This window comes from Carassius carassius, chromosome 23 (assembly GCF_963082965.1).
Source record: "Carassius carassius chromosome 23, fCarCar2.1, whole genome shotgun sequence".
Taxonomy (NCBI): domain Eukaryota; kingdom Metazoa; phylum Chordata; class Actinopteri; order Cypriniformes; family Cyprinidae; genus Carassius; species Carassius carassius.
The window spans coordinates 7,258,678-7,267,222 of record NC_081777.1 but is presented as its reverse complement, the minus strand read 5'-3'; positions in this window follow the sequence as shown (position 1 = coordinate 7,267,222).

Genomic DNA, 8,545 nt, shown 5'->3' with positions numbered 1-8,545 from the left:
TCTGGATTTATAGTTAAATATTAAAATGTTAATTTTCGTAAGGGTTGTGTTGTTGTCTGTCGTAGCTCCCCCTAAACCTATGAAAAAATCGGAATTTTTTTCAGATAAATTCCTACTGTAACATTACAACTGATAATAATAATGTCATTTATATAGTATTTTGAGTGATGACTGATGAGCAACGTGCTGCTGCTTGATTAAATAAATAAAAAAACAAAGACAAAAAAGCATCTTTACAGATGAAACTGACCTGAAACCCTGAACAGTAGTTCAGCTTCTCTGCTCCAGCAGTCCTCTCTCTCTCTCTCTCTCTCTCTCTCTCTCTCTCTCTCGCATTGATTACTCTGAGTCTGATCCAAACCGTTTGGCGGAGGCGCGGAGAGCGCGCGAGTCATGACTAACACTTCATGACTTATTAGAGATTTAATTATCAAATGGCGGATTCGCAAATGATCGCTTTAGTACATTCGGCAGGCAATTATACAATAATGATATTAAATAGTGGGGCAAAATCGGCTGCCAGGCCACCGGGAATTGTCCCGGTTCTCCCGGTGTCCAGTCCGCGCCTGAATTCCACAGACACGCAGAATGTGCAAGTCCTATAGGCTATTGCATTTTTGGGGCTTAATATTCACAGACACTAGTCCATGTCATGTTTTGATTCAAGTGTACTGACCTACTTTTGATTTAGTCATCCAAAATGTGGGATATTCCGTCCGCGTTAGGCATTTCGTTTTTATGACTGAATTCTACGAACCAGACTGTATTTCCGCATCCCGGAAATTATTAGGGCGGCATGTCTCAGAATAGTCAGTGCAATTTGGGAAAGAAATCAGTTAAATCTTTATGTGGATGTGTGTAAATATTCAAATGTAATCCCCTTTGTAATCGTTAAAAATTTCATAAGTAACTGTAATTTAATTACTCATTTTTTCTAATTAAATTACGTAACGGCGTTACATGTAACTAGTTACTCCCCAACATTGACCACATGGTGATCTCACATACAGAGTAAAACACTATAAGAATCTGAAGGGTAAAAATATATATATACCAAATATAAGCTATGAATCTATGTGGATTCAGCATTGCTGAGTATACTGATACTCAGGCTAAAGTATCTTGTCTTGAATCACACTATGCAAAGTACTGTATAAAGATATTTTTAAAGATATATGCTATTTATTTTCTAAGCAATCAGACAAATAGCAAAACAAACAAGCATTTTAACAAAATCCCATATACTTGCAGTGAAGGAGCCAAGACTTATATCAACCTAGACCAAAATTTTATCAGCTGAAGGATGATGGGCTCCTTTGTCTTGCAAGAATCACTTGCCGCGGGAAGCACAGCGTGGAAAAGCGCCAAAGCACCACTTAATTTTTTCTTCAAAAAATCATTTTATTCTCTGCAGTTCTGTTGGGTGCCACTAATGGTTCACATTTGACCTTTAACCTCAGATCGCTCCAGGGTACATTATACACAAAACACTACAAAGACAACTTTGAATGTGTAATTTTGAAGAAGAAAGAATATTTTATTTTAACATACTCCAATAATCTCCAACATTTTGGTAACACTTTAGTTTAGGAACCGATTCTCAGTATTAAATAATAGCTTATTAGCATGCATATATATAGCATATTGGTTGCTTATTATTTATGAAGCACTTATCTGCCTTATCTGCATGACCATATTTTAGATCCCATACCTAATTAGATCCCATAATTATTAATAAGCAGCAGATTACTAAGGCAAAAGTCTTAATATTTAATATTTAGTTAAAAGTTTGAGGACCAAGAGTGTGAACATCTTTTTTTATTTACAACTTTGAAAAAAAAATATATATTTTTTTTAGTTTTTTTTAACTAAGCATTATATTGTGTTGTGCTTTTGGGTTAAAAGAAATGTCCATAAACCAAACAAATAATATCCTGGCAGAAAATTACCAGTATATTTTTCTTCATCTTTTTATTTTTTCTTGCAGTGCATGTAGTTTGGATTAAATTGTGAGGTTAATTACAAATATTGTTAATAAAATATGGTGCGTACTTGACTTGTTGGTTGAATGTGGAAGAGGGGAGGAAAAAAGATATACGTGACAGTCTGAGGAGATATATTACAGTGCATTAAATCTAATAATGAAACAATAAATTACACTGAGATAATAAACAATAAATTTCAATCGGACAGAGAGACAGATGGCAGCAGTGAAACGAATGGTTTTGGGACGTTTCCAGATCACCACTGTGCCAACTCACTGAATGACATCACTGAGAGGGAATACATTAAGAGCTTCATGAAGAGTTTGATTACCTTGTCCATTTTTCTCTTTCCATCTTTCTCTCTTTTCACTCCCTCGCTTCCTAGGTCTCATGCAAAGATGTCTGGGCCAAACCTCTGGACCACAAAAGCGGGAAATTGCAGTTTAAGTAAATTTGCACATGCAATGATATCTCTATGTTAGGTCTGACAGCGTGCAGCAGAGTGTAATTATTGTTCGAGGTTTGCGGAATATATTCCCATTAGGGTGATCGCTTAAAATCTTGGGGCCCATTTTTATGAGGTAAGTTATACCATAGAGCACATCAGTGGGACCCCCTTGCTCTGAGAACAGCTCTTATTCACTCAGTAGTCCATACAAATGAGGAATAACCCTTATGAAAAAGAAGCACTTTTAAGTACACTTAAGTAGCCTATTTATTTAATGAATATTATATTATCTGCATGTACAGTTTTTTTGTTAAATACACTTTTAAGATTTGATGTGCATGTTCATTATAATTAGTGCAGAAAACAAAGCTATTCATCTTATTCCAAGGCATCTGTTGACATGTTCAGCCGAATGACTTTGCATTGTAAGGTTTGCAGACATGCTCATAAAATGTATTTTATTTGTATATTTGCTGAGAACCCCATGGCAATAGGCAACTGTATATACAAAACATACAAAGCAAAAACAGGCATTAGAAGACAAACAAATAGACACAGGCAGAAATAGAAAGAAAATATTATCCAGGTTTAAAATTACAGTTGTTCCAAGACTTCACTACTGGTTATAGATAAAACCAAAGTTTAATTAACCGTCCGGGAATATTTTTAACTGACGTAAACAGTCTGACCTCAGAAACAATGAAAGCATCTATCTTCCAGATGTATCTTTCCTTATAAAACTCATCAAAGTATGTTTAATACTCAACCTTCTTAAAGTAAACAGGAATAAATAATAAAAAAGGCTTGTTGACTTTGGTTTGCACTAGTTGTAAGATGACAATAGCGGTCAGTGGTTGTGGTGGTCTTTATGGTGTTTATGGATAGAACTGAATTCGATAAGCTACATTTATTTCTTTATTATAATACTGGGGCATGACAAATGCGTGCATTAGGCGAGAAGGGGAGAATGAGAGAGAAACATGCCAGTGTTTTAGGTTTGTGTTTCCTTTGGCCTCCTCTATGGAATTCACTTATTTGTGGAAATGTTAAGAATTCAAGTAATGGGCTCTACTAAACACAGTCAAACACAGAAAAATAAATGCTACGCTCAGCAGTATGAGGAACCTTGACAACCAGACATGAGATTTCTTCTCTTCTCTTCTCTTCTCTTCTCTTCTCTTCTCTTCTCTTCTCTTCTCTTCTCTTCTCTTCTCTTCTCTTCTCTCTTGCAGTTTAAATCTAGATTAAAGACCCATCTCTTTAACCTGGCATACACATAACATAATAATATGTTTTTAATATCCAAATCCGTTAAAGGATTTTTAGGCTGCATTAATTAGGTAAACCGGAAACGGAAACACTTCCCATAACACCCTATGTACTTGCTACATTATTAGAAGAATGGCATCTACGCTAATATTTGTCTGTTTCTCTCTTATTCCGAGGTCACCGTAGCCACCAGATCCAGTCTGTATCCAGATCAGAGGGTCACTGCAGTCACCCGGATCCAGTACGTATCCAGACCAGATGGTGGATCAGCACCTAGAAAGGACCTCTACAGCCCTGAAAGACAGCCGAGACCAGGAGAACTAGAGCCCCAGATACAGATCCCCTGTAAAGACCTTGTCTCACATGACCACCAGGACAAGACCACAGGAAACAGATGATTCTTCTGCACAATCTGACTTTGCTGCAGCCTGGAATTGAACTACTGGTTTCGTCCGGTCAGAGGAGAACTGGCCCCCCAACTGAGCCTGGTTTCTCCCAAGGATTTTTTCTCCATTCTGTCACCGATGGAGTTTCAGTTCCTTGCTGCTGTCGCCTCTGGCTTGATTAGTTGGGGTCACTTCATCTACAGCGATATCGTTGACTTGATTGCAAATAAATGCACAGACACTATTTAACTGAACAGAGATGACATAACTGAATCCAATGATGAACTGCCTTTAACTATCATTTTTTCCATTATTGACACTGTTTTCCTAATGAATGTTGTTCAGTTGCTTTGACGCAATGCATTTTGTTTAAAGCGCTATATAAATAAAGGTGACTTGACTTGACTTGACTTGAATCTTCTGTTCTCTTTTCTTTTCTTCTCTTCTCTTCTCTTCTCTTCTCTTCTCTTCTCTTCTCTTCTCTTCTCTTCTCTTCTCTTCTCTTCTTTTCTCTTCTCTTCTATATATATATATATATATATATATGTATGTTTTGATTGTGTCTCATAATGTTTTGATTGTGTCTAAGAGACCTTGTTAACAATTTTCGTCAGATAACACTGATATAGGTAAAAAAACAAAAAAAACCCTTATAAGAGTATATTTCACCTTGGCGAATAATATTTAAACTAGATTTTTTCACAGATTTACTGGCTGTGTCCATGTTACATATATTGCATGTACTTACTACATAGTAATAACAGAAAATAATGCATATTAACAAGCAGCCATCCCTAAACCAAACCCTAATCCTAACCGCAGTTGTTTTAAGTTCACAAGGATTGTACACTGCAACAAGACACCTTTAAAAGCAGAATTATCTTTTCATCAACCTTGTTTATCATTGACGTGTAAAGTCATAATCAGCGGTTCACTATTTCCCAAAATGCCTCCTCGGCGCTTGGGACACTCACTTAAACACACACGAGTGGAGAAAGTCGAGTTATCAGCTGAAGAATTTTTACACTCTTCCACGCTGTGAAGCGAAGCCAGATCATGTCTCAGCCATGACTTCCAAATTGCCGCCCCTGTCACTTTGATCTCGCACACCAACTGCCCGCACAAGCGCTAAAAGTGTGCATGTGTTTATGGTTTTTTCACATTTGAGAGTGTGTGCTGAGACAGTAAATATTTAGTGTCTATAGAAGTAGGTGTGAATGTGTGTTTGAGGGGGTGTGTGTTTTCCAAATAGGATGGCGGCTTTCTTTGAGTGACTTGATCAACAATTTCCATTAAGGATCAAGAGACAGTCTTTGTAAGAGTATCTGAGTTTCACACTGACAAACCAGCCTGGGAAAAACATGTTCAGAGATCTTCTGTGGAGTTCCAGCTGTCACTGCGGCAGCCACAGATGTCTCTCTGGATATGTGGTGTAGAGCAGCAATCATGGAGCATCTTGGGTTTCCTACACAAGTGTGGATCTCAGCACTCTTGTCTTCTAGCACACTTCATAGGGCATGACCTCACTAACCCTAATCAAAAACTAATCTCTCAGTGCATGCCAGCATTAAAAAGTTAACCTATTGTGTATGATCTCTCATTACTGGTGAACTGTAAAAATAAACTATACTTTTAATGTAGCACCATTCAAACATTTGGAAATACCTGACATGATAAAAGCTGTAATGGCTGAAATCGACAAACTGTATTAATGTTTATATATTTTATTTTATTTTATTTTATTTTAAGTAACAAATGTTTTGGTAACACTTGTTACATAACATTAGTTACCTACAACAAATGCTTGAAAGTTTTCTTTTTCTTAATATTATTTTGCAGTTATCATGAACTAACAATGAACAATGATTTACTAATCTAGCTTAATATTAAGTCATTTTTAATATTAATTCATTAATTCATTCACATTTATTATTGATTTTGGATGTAAATAATTGTGATTAATTGTTTGACAGCACTAAATATAATATAATATAATATAATATAATATAATATAATATAATATAATATAATATATAAATTTGGATTTGTTTAACATTAGTTTTGAATGTGTAAAATAAAAAAAAAAATTAAAAAAAATTCACTAAGGGTTGCCTATACAAACTCACCACTAATGCTAGGGAGTTGTGTGTGTTTTCCAGTACTTTGCCATGAGGTTGCTATGGGTGCCCTGTGTGGTTGCTAGAATGTTGACTTACTGGTCCAAGTCAAAAGAGTCCACCCACAAGTATATTATTATTATTAATATTCTGGTCTCTTGATATATCTTGGAACCCTTTGGCTTCTTAATTTTAAGTCTAGATGATGATTTTAAGATGATTCACATGTGGAAGTTTAATATCTGGTTTAGGGGTCTCGAAAAACACCTCAAGTAATAGTAACAGTGACGGTTGCCTTAGTCCTACATTAAATCATTGTAAAATGCAAGTGTCTAAACCTGTGTTCCGGCCTATGCATATGTACAAGCACACTGAAAATGACATTAAGCCCTCTGAAATGTTATAGGGTCGACCGCAGTCTGTTAAAGTGTGAAGCAGGAGGCTGAAGTGGAGGGTTTCATGAGAGTATTGTGTTAGCAGCCATATGTCAGCTTGTTAAATGAGATTAGAGAGCACTGGCTGTGCCGCTGAGGTGAAATCTGAACCTAATAATTTCAGTGTAAAAGAAGATACCAAAAGAGGAGACCTTCAGTTGGCGGTTTGGATGAAACAGCTTAATATCCACCACTAAACACTTAAGAACTGCAAATTAGTCCAACACAAGCAAAATTCTCTAAGCAAGTATGCCTATTGTATTCAAAAGCAAGATCGCTTGCTATAAATGCCCTAGTATTATACCAGACAAGATCATTTGTAAGAGGTGTTGACACCATGTAAAAGTCCTCTGGACAAATGTCAATAAGCTCTGAAGAGAGTGTCCTCAATTATATAAAGCATACTTGTGTATATGCCAGTTTAATAACAAGACATTCCAATTCTAGATGGCAGATTGGTATGCAAAAAAAAAAAACGTTAAACAGCTGGTTAAAAGCAGCAATTTGGAGCTCAAGCTTTTGTTCGAGTGCTTATATTAATTATTTAATACAAAAATGTGTGTTATTTGAGCTGTGAAGCTCGACTGTCCTCCAGCTGCTGTCCTTGTCTGCAGTGTAAAAATAGGATAAGCGTCTGCCCATGACCGTCTCTTCGCATGATAGTAGAAAAAAAATGAGGGGAGGATTGGATGATAATAGCACCATATATTACATGCCAAATTTAGCTGAGGGATGAGAATAAATTATTTGGTAATCAACAGCATGTTACAGATGCTGTCCACAAAGCTTTACTTCTGTTGAACTTACAATAGGGTGACCAGACATAACAGTTTTTCAGGGAAAGTCCCAAAATTGTCCCCAGAAACGTGCCAGTTCAAAACAGCCCGCAAATGTACTGCAAAAAAGTCCAACCAACAAAATTGGTTACAAAAGCAATTACCAACAGCAATGAAGCACCATTATCATCAGTTATCAAAGACACTGTTATCAGTTTCTACGTAGTCACACACAAGGTTAAACGTAAGTAATATTGTTAGTATGTTTCTCATGTTACTATGTCAATGTAAAGTATGAAAGACATCATCAGAATAGTGCACCTGCCATCAGTGGTTCAACCATAACGTAATGAAGCGACAAGAATACTTTTTATATGCAAAGAAAACAAAAATTACCACTTTACTCAACGATTTGTTGAATAAAACAACTCTCTCCGCATCACCGTAACATCATTTAGGAGAATATGAGCTGAATGCAGGCAGCCTACGCTATTTTGTGTCAGCCGTGCCACAAGGATATGCTGTTTTCATTCAAATAACGTATCCTTGTGTTGCGACTGACGCAGAAGACCGTACACTGCTTGGGAATATTCTCCAAAATGGCGCTATGGTGATGCGGAGAGACACAGAGGAGACATATTGTTGAATAAAGTCATTATTTTGTTTTCTTCATGTACAAAAAAGTATTCTTGTCGCTTCATAACATTACAGTTCAACCACTGATAGCAGATGGACTATTCTGACGATTTCTTTCAGTGTAATTTACTTAGGACAGTCACAAGGCTCCCGGTTTTCATCCACTGTTTACCAGCTCTTGCTGGTAAATGAATGAATGAATAAATAAAATACTGGTTAACTAGATTTAGTTGATCTTCAAGCCTGATTGTAGATTATACAGCAGGCTAGTTTTAGATGGTTTTTGGCACTTCCTATGCTGGTTGGCATGGTCTTAAGCTTGACATAACTGGTTTAAGGTGGCCTCCCAATCTGGTGTTCAGTTGATCTCCCATTTAGGCTGATCAGCTAAATAAGTTAAAGTTAAAGAAGTTTTTTAAGAAGTGGTAAAAAAAAAACTTTTATTTTTTTGCCTTTAAGTGGCTTTGTTTATACAGGCTACCACTTCGAAAAGC